The sequence below is a fragment of the Dioscorea cayenensis genome, chromosome 20 (genome assembly GCF_009730915.1).
Source record: "Dioscorea cayenensis subsp. rotundata cultivar TDr96_F1 chromosome 20, TDr96_F1_v2_PseudoChromosome.rev07_lg8_w22 25.fasta, whole genome shotgun sequence".
Lineage (NCBI taxonomy): Eukaryota > Viridiplantae > Streptophyta > Magnoliopsida > Dioscoreales > Dioscoreaceae > Dioscorea > Dioscorea cayenensis.
The window spans coordinates 13,141,665-13,150,602 of NC_052490.1; positions in this window are offsets into that span (position 1 = coordinate 13,141,665).

An 8,938-nucleotide genomic window follows, 5' to 3' on the forward strand; every position below is an offset into this window, starting at 1 on the left:
ATTTTTTAATCAAAACAATAATCATATGTTTTCGTATAGTAATGTCTCCTATTTTTCATTCATAGCACTAATCCTATATTTTCTTATAGTAATGTCTCCTATTTTTTAGTCAAAAACCTAATAATATGTTTCCTTTTTGAAATGCCTACTATATTTGAATCAAAACACTAAACCTATGTTTTTTCTGGAATGTCTCCTATATTTCAATCAAAACCTTAATCCTATATTTACTAACATGTGCTTGTGTACTAGTAATATGAAGTATTCTTCTCTTACATTGACCATTACTTTTCTCGGATTTTTATCACTCATACATGTGTATTTGTGTTACTTTTTATGCATATAGGGTTATGGAGACGAGTATAGAAGAAAGAAGCCAAAGTAGATCATGGAGTCACTTTGTTGATGAAATCTTGGAGTGAACAAATTTGAATACGCTAGTTGTGCTCAAAGACACATGAGTGTGTGCCAACCTCCTTTGTGCTCGAGTGAACATGCAAATTGGAGGGGCATAAGGTAGTCAAACTCATATGTTCTGACTTGTGCAAAACTAGCAAGGCGTAGTCAAATGTGATTTTTGTTGAAGAAGCAAAGTGATCTACCACATGGAGTTGTGCCCATTCATGTGGTCTCGATGAAAAGTATGGATTAAGGAGTGTTGTGGTGGAGTACTTTATCAGGGTGATGTAGGAAATCACTGTAGCAAAGCTACTATAGTAGTCATCGTTCACTTTGGACGTGAAAATCAATTCCTACATATTCACAGGGGCGTGTGAAAATTCCACATGCGCGTGTGGATGCCAAATTCCTGCCTATTTAAAGCAGTGACTTGTACCATTTATGGGATCCTTCTTTCCATCTTTTTCTCATCTTTGGAGGTGCTCGTGGCTAAGGTTTGGAGAGGCTTTGGTCAGGCTTTTGGAGTGGTTCTACAGCCTTCAACACTATAGGTGGTAGCTCTTTCCACCCAAAATGCACAACTAAACACTATATTTTCTTTCTTTTCTTTTCCTTTTTCCATTTGTTTTCAAAATAAAGACAAGATATAAAGCTAAGAAGTCCCTTAAATAATAAATTTGAGTTTCCAAAAGAGTTTCATGAGCGAGTGGTGCAATAAGTGTCAATCGGGCAAAAATTCCTAAAAATTCAAGTAAGAACTAGAGCATGAGAACATTCAATATTAAAAATTCTCCTAAACTCAAGAATACAAACATTGCAACTAAGGTAAACCACCATAGGCTATGAGAGTATATATGTTAATCAAAACTTGTGTAAAAGACATGTGCGACATGAACTCCCCCCCACACTTAAGATATACATTGTCCCCAATATACCATGCAAGCACAATAGAAAGTAAATCAATCAAGTATATATGTGGGAGTGGCAATTGAAATAATACTCCTAGTGTTGCGTTTAATGGAGCTAAATCCTAGTGAGTAAAGTTCTAACAGGTTGTGAAGCATACACAACCCACATTGGCCGTGTCGATGACTAGTTCTCAATTATCATATTATCAAGACCATCTACACGCATACACAAAGGGATTCAGTGAAGCTCAATAAAACAAAAACAGCTCGAGTATATAAATGATAAAGCAATGAATACAACTCGAGACAAAATAAAAGAAAAATAAAAGACATACTCATAAGAAAAATCCTTTATGAGTAGTGCAAGTCTAACAACAATACAAACTAAAGCAAAGAAAGAAATAAAAATGACTAATCAAGTGTCAGTGTCATGCTCGGGCTCTGCAACTACTGGATAATAAAAGGTGCCGGTGGATAAAATGATGATGATGCTACGGGGAGCCGGGAGGAGTCCACGGTCACAGAACAAATGATGAGGCAATGTCTCGCTCAAGAATCTTCTGTAATGTGTCAAAACGTGCCACAAACTCTGCATACTGCGCAACCTATGTCACCCGAACCTCAGCAATCTACTGGGACCTCGGCATCCTCGGGACCCGAATCTCTAACCGTAGCACCCCCACAGCATTCTCAAGCCTCTCAAAATGATCATAGGCACGAGATGGTGAAAAACATGTGCTTTGGGACTGGTCTGTCTTTGCGAGGAGGTTCCTCGATCTCTATCTATCTCGGGTCGAGGCTTAGGGACCCGGGCTGAGAAGCCTCGGCGTCATCACTCTCACCCTTGGCTATCTCTCGGGTTGGTGTAACTAACGTATAAACTTGAGACTTGACCTGCGAACCATCCCGATCATCCTTATCGTCTCACGTGACTAGGGGAGGCGGTGTACTCATCTTCTCGGCCCCACGAATCGCATCCAAGAGACCCATGCCCATGATTAGGCTCGTGATATATGGGCTAGAGAAGATAGCTCCTAATCGGCATACTACCCCACGGTGGTGTATATACTCGGCAACAATATGTCCCAAATGGACCGGTGTGCTCTGAAACATCGAATAGAGTTATAGAAGCTCCTGCCGGCTCAAGACTTTGGTATTGTTATCACGGTCATTCACCGACCTCCTCATAATGGCATGCAAATAGTGATATACAGGCCAAGAAAGGCACGTAGCCTTAGACACCCCTGGCTCATACTGGCCCTCACCGCATAACACTCCATACGCGCTCTGTGGTGTCAAGGTGCCGGGGATAATCATGCGATTCTTGGACATACTCCTCGGTATCTATGAATACCTCCTCATATAATCTCATCCAGATTGAAAACTGTGTCACACTCACGCTATAATGATCCCCAGTGCTCTAAACTATATAGTATCACTAATGTCAAATCTATCATAAGAGCGATCAAACTCGAACGATGATAACACTTGAGGGAAAGTGCACGAATGGTAGGCTCTCTAATCATCAATAATTGTCTCCAGCCTCCAACCGAAACAAGACCCTCTACCTCATCAGCCAACTCATCTCCTTGCTGTATATCTCTCAATACGCTTGTATCGAGGAAACCAGTCTGTCTGATCTGAAGCTTTGACAAATGCTTAAATCGAACCTGATGCTTAGGAATAGCAAACTCAATGTGCTCTGTCTTAGGGGACTGCTCTCTAGGACGTTTTCCGGCTCCAACCTTAATCATGGGAGCCATACCTATAAGAATTTAAAAGAAATTGATCAACCTTGTTCAAAGTAATAATACTGCAGAAATCCACACAGTCGTGTGGAAATTCCAAACCCCCGTGAGGATCCATGGGGCGTGAAAACCGCATGGTCGCACACTGGAAACTCACGAATACATCATTAAATCCCTTCTAACTTAGTTCTAAACATGCATATCCCTTCTAATTATAGAAATGACACAGCATTCACTAGTTTCATTGATTAAAATCAAGAGCTAATGAAGAAAAGAAGGAAATGGGGCTAACCGACAAGTTGAACTGTAAAACTTGGAATCAGCCAAAAAAACCAATGAAAATCCTTCTAAAATGACGGTGTGAGGTCTAGAAAGAGTGTGAATATACTCTTAGACTAATTAGGAGTGTGAGAATGGAGAGAACAATGAGACTTTAAAAGAAACTCGCGCCTCTTGACGTTCTGCACATCCACACGGGCGTGCAGAAATTACCCATACCCGTGCGCGTCCATAGGAGAGAGTCACAAGGGTAGATGCACGCCCCTGTGCGCTCTCGGGAAATCACTCCTCTGCCTATAAACGTAACCGCACGAGCATGCAGAGATTACCCACGCCCGTGCGCTCAACCCACAAGGGCAAACGCACGCCCTTTTGGCTTCTTTGTCCATCCGAGAAAATCATCTAAGTGTGATCCACGCCCGTGCAAAAATTACCCACGGGCGTGGACCTTCACAAGCCAAGCTCACAGGGATAAACACACGCCCATGTGTATTCTCTAGATGGAGGAGAGCTCTTCTGTTGACCTTCACACGGGCGTGCGAAAAATACCCACGCCCTTGCGTTGGTCACAGGGTCACCCACAGGGGCGAGTCCACACCCCTGTGCTCTCTGAGGAAAAATTTGTAAGTCTTTGTAGGAAGACGCACGCCCATGTGGAAATTACCAACGGGCATGCGGATGTCGCTCGGATCACTTAAAGGGGCGAGTCGACGCCCGTGTGCATTCTCTGGATGTGCTGGCTGTGTAGACCCAAGGGCGTGTGGAAAATACGCACGCCATGCGTTTTCTCTGGATGCCTTAGAAAACTCTACAGGCTCTGCAGAAAATTCCTAAACATGGATACACACTCAGAGCCTGCCCTACTATACAAAATACACCAGCGAAAACATGAGAAACCAGCTGGTACGACCACAAACTTCGTTAAAACACATTTAAGCACATGATGACATCAAAAATCACAAGAAAAAAAATCCCAGTAATGCATCAAAACATATGGACACCAACACTAAAAGTCTTATTCATGCAAACACTAAATTAACAACTAACCAAATTGTAAACGCTTGGGTTACCTCCAAGAAGCACTTGTTTAAAGTCACTAATCTTGACGTACCTTGTCTTACCTACGGGGGCTCATAGATAAAGGTTTTTCTTTTACCCATAACTTGGAAGAATGATGAGCAAAGTCTCTTTAAGATAGAGGAAGAGTTGTCGGGCTTGGTACCACTTAACAAGGGTTCGTCCACCTTGTTTGATTCTTGCACATCCCCAACAGCCTTAGGGCAATTCTTGCGGCGTCTCCTCGCCCTCTTCATCTTCTAGAGCACTTTCTTCATGATCCCAGATAAGTGCTTATGTGATGAGAATGCGAAGTGTTTTTTCCTTATGTTGAGCATTACATTTATCGGGTTTTAGCGCTAATATGTGTATATTTATGTTACTTTCATGCATATAGGGTTGTGAAGCCGAATGTTAGAGAAAGGAGCCAATGTAGATCGTGAATGCCCCATTTGGAGGAAATCATAAATAAACCAATGTAGATCGTGAATGCACCATTAAGTCGTGTTCAAGATGCGAGAATGTGTGCCAACCACCTTGTATTCAAGTTAACACAATGATTTGGAGGGGCACGAAGGCAGTCACATTCTAGTATTCCGGCTTGTGCAAATATAGCAAGATCTCGACCAACGTGGTTGTTTATTAAAGAAGCAAAGGGATCTACGGCATAAACGTGTGCCCATTTATGTTACCTCGATGAAAAGTGGATTCGGGAGTGCTTTTAGCAGGGTACTAGAGCAAGTTGATGCAGAAATTCACTATAGCAATTCACTGTAACAGTTACTATTCACAACTTGCCGAAAATCGCAATTCCAGAGAATCCACACGGGCGTGTGGAAATTCCATAGGGGCGTGTGGAAAATCCACAGGCCTGTGTGGATGCCCGATTCCACCCTATTTAAAGCCGATTTCAGCCCCGATTTCAGCATTCTTTTCTCAATATGTTCCCCATCTTGGGAGAGGCTGTAGCTAGGGTTTTGATAGGTATTAGCTAGGGATTTAAGAAGGTTCTATGGCTCTGACATCGTTATCTCTTTGGAAGTTGGTAGGTAAAAGAGCTTCCGTCTGCATCGATTCGGCATGCCGTATCTTATACTGGACAAAGGGATCCTTGGACGACGAGTAGAGGACTCTCCACAAGACCATCATCATGACTATCGAGGGGGTTTTCCTATTGATTTTTTGCTTTTACATTTGATTTTATTATCATTTGTATTGTGCTCCATGGAGAGCTAAACACGCAAGTGGGTGCTTGGATGTGTGAACCCTACGATGTATTTGTTTCTTTGAACCTTTTTATTATTGATAGGTGCTCCACAAGTGCACGGAGTTGTCGAAGTAATAAGTCCCAGGTGAGTGGGGTATCGTATCCATAGGGAGTAGGGAGTAGAAATACTTATATTGTCTCTTAGCTAAATGAAAGATGAATAGTGATTTATGTGTCAGATTGTGTGAAATAACAATAGTAAAAACAACAAGAAAGAAAGCACGAATGAGGAGAAGGTAAGGCAATCGATAAAGATTGGGTACCCAGGTATTGATCCCCCTAGGACAATAGTTTCAAGTGCAAGAACTCTCTATTATGCTTCCTAACTAATGCAATGGTGAGTCACGGACATCCTTTAATGCATGGCTCCAAATCTAAGGTCAACCATGCCTAATTCTATACATGTCCCAGAGGAGAAATCAAACAATCTCAACACCTCGCACTCGCATAGAATCCCAATGAACTCTGGGGATTCCAAGTGATAAATCTCTTCCTAATTATAGACCTAACCCTTTGTCCAAAAGAGAGGTCCCTAGCCATGATTAAGTCCTAGATGCTAAAATCACCTTAACGCTTCACTCCGTTGTACTCGTAACTAAGCCCCAGCGGAGGGTCATCCCTTAGCCCATTCACTCTATTGTGGCCGTAAAGAACTCAAGGAACGGAGGTAGAATCCATCACATCAGAGGGGAAAGGGGATGCTCCTGTACCTCTCGACTCACCCTCTCAACCCTCTCCAATCAAGCTTTGTCTAATTCTCGTGGTGTGTCACTCACTCACAAGGGTAACCGAATGAACTCTCAACCCTAATGTCACTCTAGGGGAGTATTCAAGCAACAAACATTCAAGATTGGAACTCATAAAAATATCAATTAATTGAAAGCATAGTAAAGAGATTCAAAGAAAGTAATACATCCTAAGGTTCACAAATACCCAAATACCCACTAGGGGTTTAGCTCTCCATGGAGTTCAATACAAACAATAATGAATTAAAATGCAAAAGTAAACAATCCATAGGAAAACCCCCTTGATAATCGTGATGATTGTCTTGTGGAGAGTCCTCTACTCGTCGTAAAGATCTCCTCGTCGGATATAAGATATGCCTCACCAAATCACTCCAATGGAGGCTCCCTTACCAACCTTCTTCCTAAGAGATGACGATGTTGGAGCCATAGAACCTCCTTCAATCCCTTGCCAATACCTCTCAAAACCTTAGCCGCAGCCCTCTCTCAAGTTTTGAAAAAATGGAGAGAAAAAAATACCTAAATCGGTGCTGAAATCGGCCTTTAATAGGGCTGGAATTGGGATTCCACATGCCCTTGTGGATATTCCACACGAGCCTGTGGAATTAACGCACGGGCATGTGGAATTTCCACAAGCCCGTGTGGCTTCTCTGTTTTGCTCTTCTTAGGTCGGCTATGAACAAAACCTGCTATAATCCCAGCCTGAAATACTTCCCGAATCCATACTTTCATCGAGGTAACGCAAATGGGCACATGTTCACGTCGTGGATCGCTTTGCTTCTCAACAATGGACAAGTCAGTGGGTATCTTGTTCTATGTGCACAAGTCGGAATGCTTGAGTGTGACTGCTCTTGTGCCCCTCCAAATGGTTGTGCTAACTCAACTACGATGAGATTGGCACACACTCTAGCATCTCACATCCGACCTATGTCTTCACGTTTGAACCTTAGCAAGATTTCCTCCAAAATTAGTGTATTACGATCCACATTGGCTTCTTTCCTTCCTAATCAGCCTCACAACCCTACCTGCATGAAAGTATCATAAAAACACACACATTAGTGTAAAAATCCATGAAAAGTAATGCTCAACATAAAGAAAGGATGCTTCACATTCTTATCACGCAAGCACTTATGAATTATGCTTCAATAATTATGTTTTTAGTGAGCTCCAATCTTGAATGCTTGATTGTATGAATTTTCCCTTAGGGTGACACTAGGGTTGAGAGTTCTTATTGGTAACCCTTGTACGTGAGTGACACACTATGAGGTATAGACAAAGCTAGATTGGAGAGGGTTGAGAGGGTGAGTCGAGAGGTAGAGGAGTGTCCCCTTTCCCCACCGATGTGATTGATTCTACCTCCGTTCCTCGAGTTCTTTGTGGCCATAGTAGAGTGAATGGCCGAAGAGATGAGTATCCGCTGGGGCCTAGTTGCGAGTGTAATGGGGTGGAGCGTGAAGTGATCTTAGTATCTAGGGCTTAACTGTGGCTAGGGATCTTTCTTCTGGACCAAAGGGTTAGGTCTATATTTAGGAAGAGATTAATCACTTGGAATCCGTAGAGCACATTACAACCTTTCTTACGAGTGCAAGGTTGAGAGATTGTTTAATCTCTCCACCGTGATATGTAGAGGGTTAGGCACAGTTAACCTTAGTGTGGGAACCATGTATTAAAGGATATCCGCGACTCATAAATGCATTAATTAGGAAGTATAATAGAGGTTTCTTGCACTTGAAACAATTGTCCTAGGCGGAGCATTATCCGGGTACCCCACTTTTATCGATTACCTTACCTACTCCTTTACTTTTGTCCTCTTTTTTGTTCTTTGACTTTTGTTATCTCACATTTTAGCACACAAATCACTATTTATCTCTCGCTTAGCTAAGAAACAATATAATTATTTTTGCTCCCTACTCCCAATGGATACGATACCCCACTCACCTAGGATTTATTACTTTGACAATTCCGTGCACTTGCGGGGAGCCTGTCATGTTTTTGGCGCCGTTGCCGGGGAGTAGGCGTTTAGAGATACTTTGCACTTTGTTTTCTTAGCTATTTATCATTTCATTCTATTTCACACTTTCTTATTCTTCCATCATTCTCATTTGTTTTCTTTTGACTTGTTTAACTTTTTCTTACAAGGAGTTTAAATGATGATTGATCCGCTCATTGCTCTATATTCTCGAGTTGAAACTGTCAATGAAAAAGTTGATAGAATTGTTACTTCACAATAGAGCAATCCATGTTACAACACATATCATCCAACAAAAAGTGGGCTACCCAAACTTATTGTGGAATAATAATAATAATGGACAATATTGGGAAGCACCTCAAGAAGAATGTCAAAAGGGTGAGATGCTTGGAGAGGATGCACTTGGGTTGAAAAATGTGTTAGCCAATTTTATTGAAGCAACCAATGTCGTTGTCCAAAACATTGAGACCACATTGAGATGTCATGAGACCTCCTTTAAAATCCTTGAGAATCAATTAGGAGGGATACTTGACACACCCACCAAAGATCAACAAGTATTTAAGCAAGAA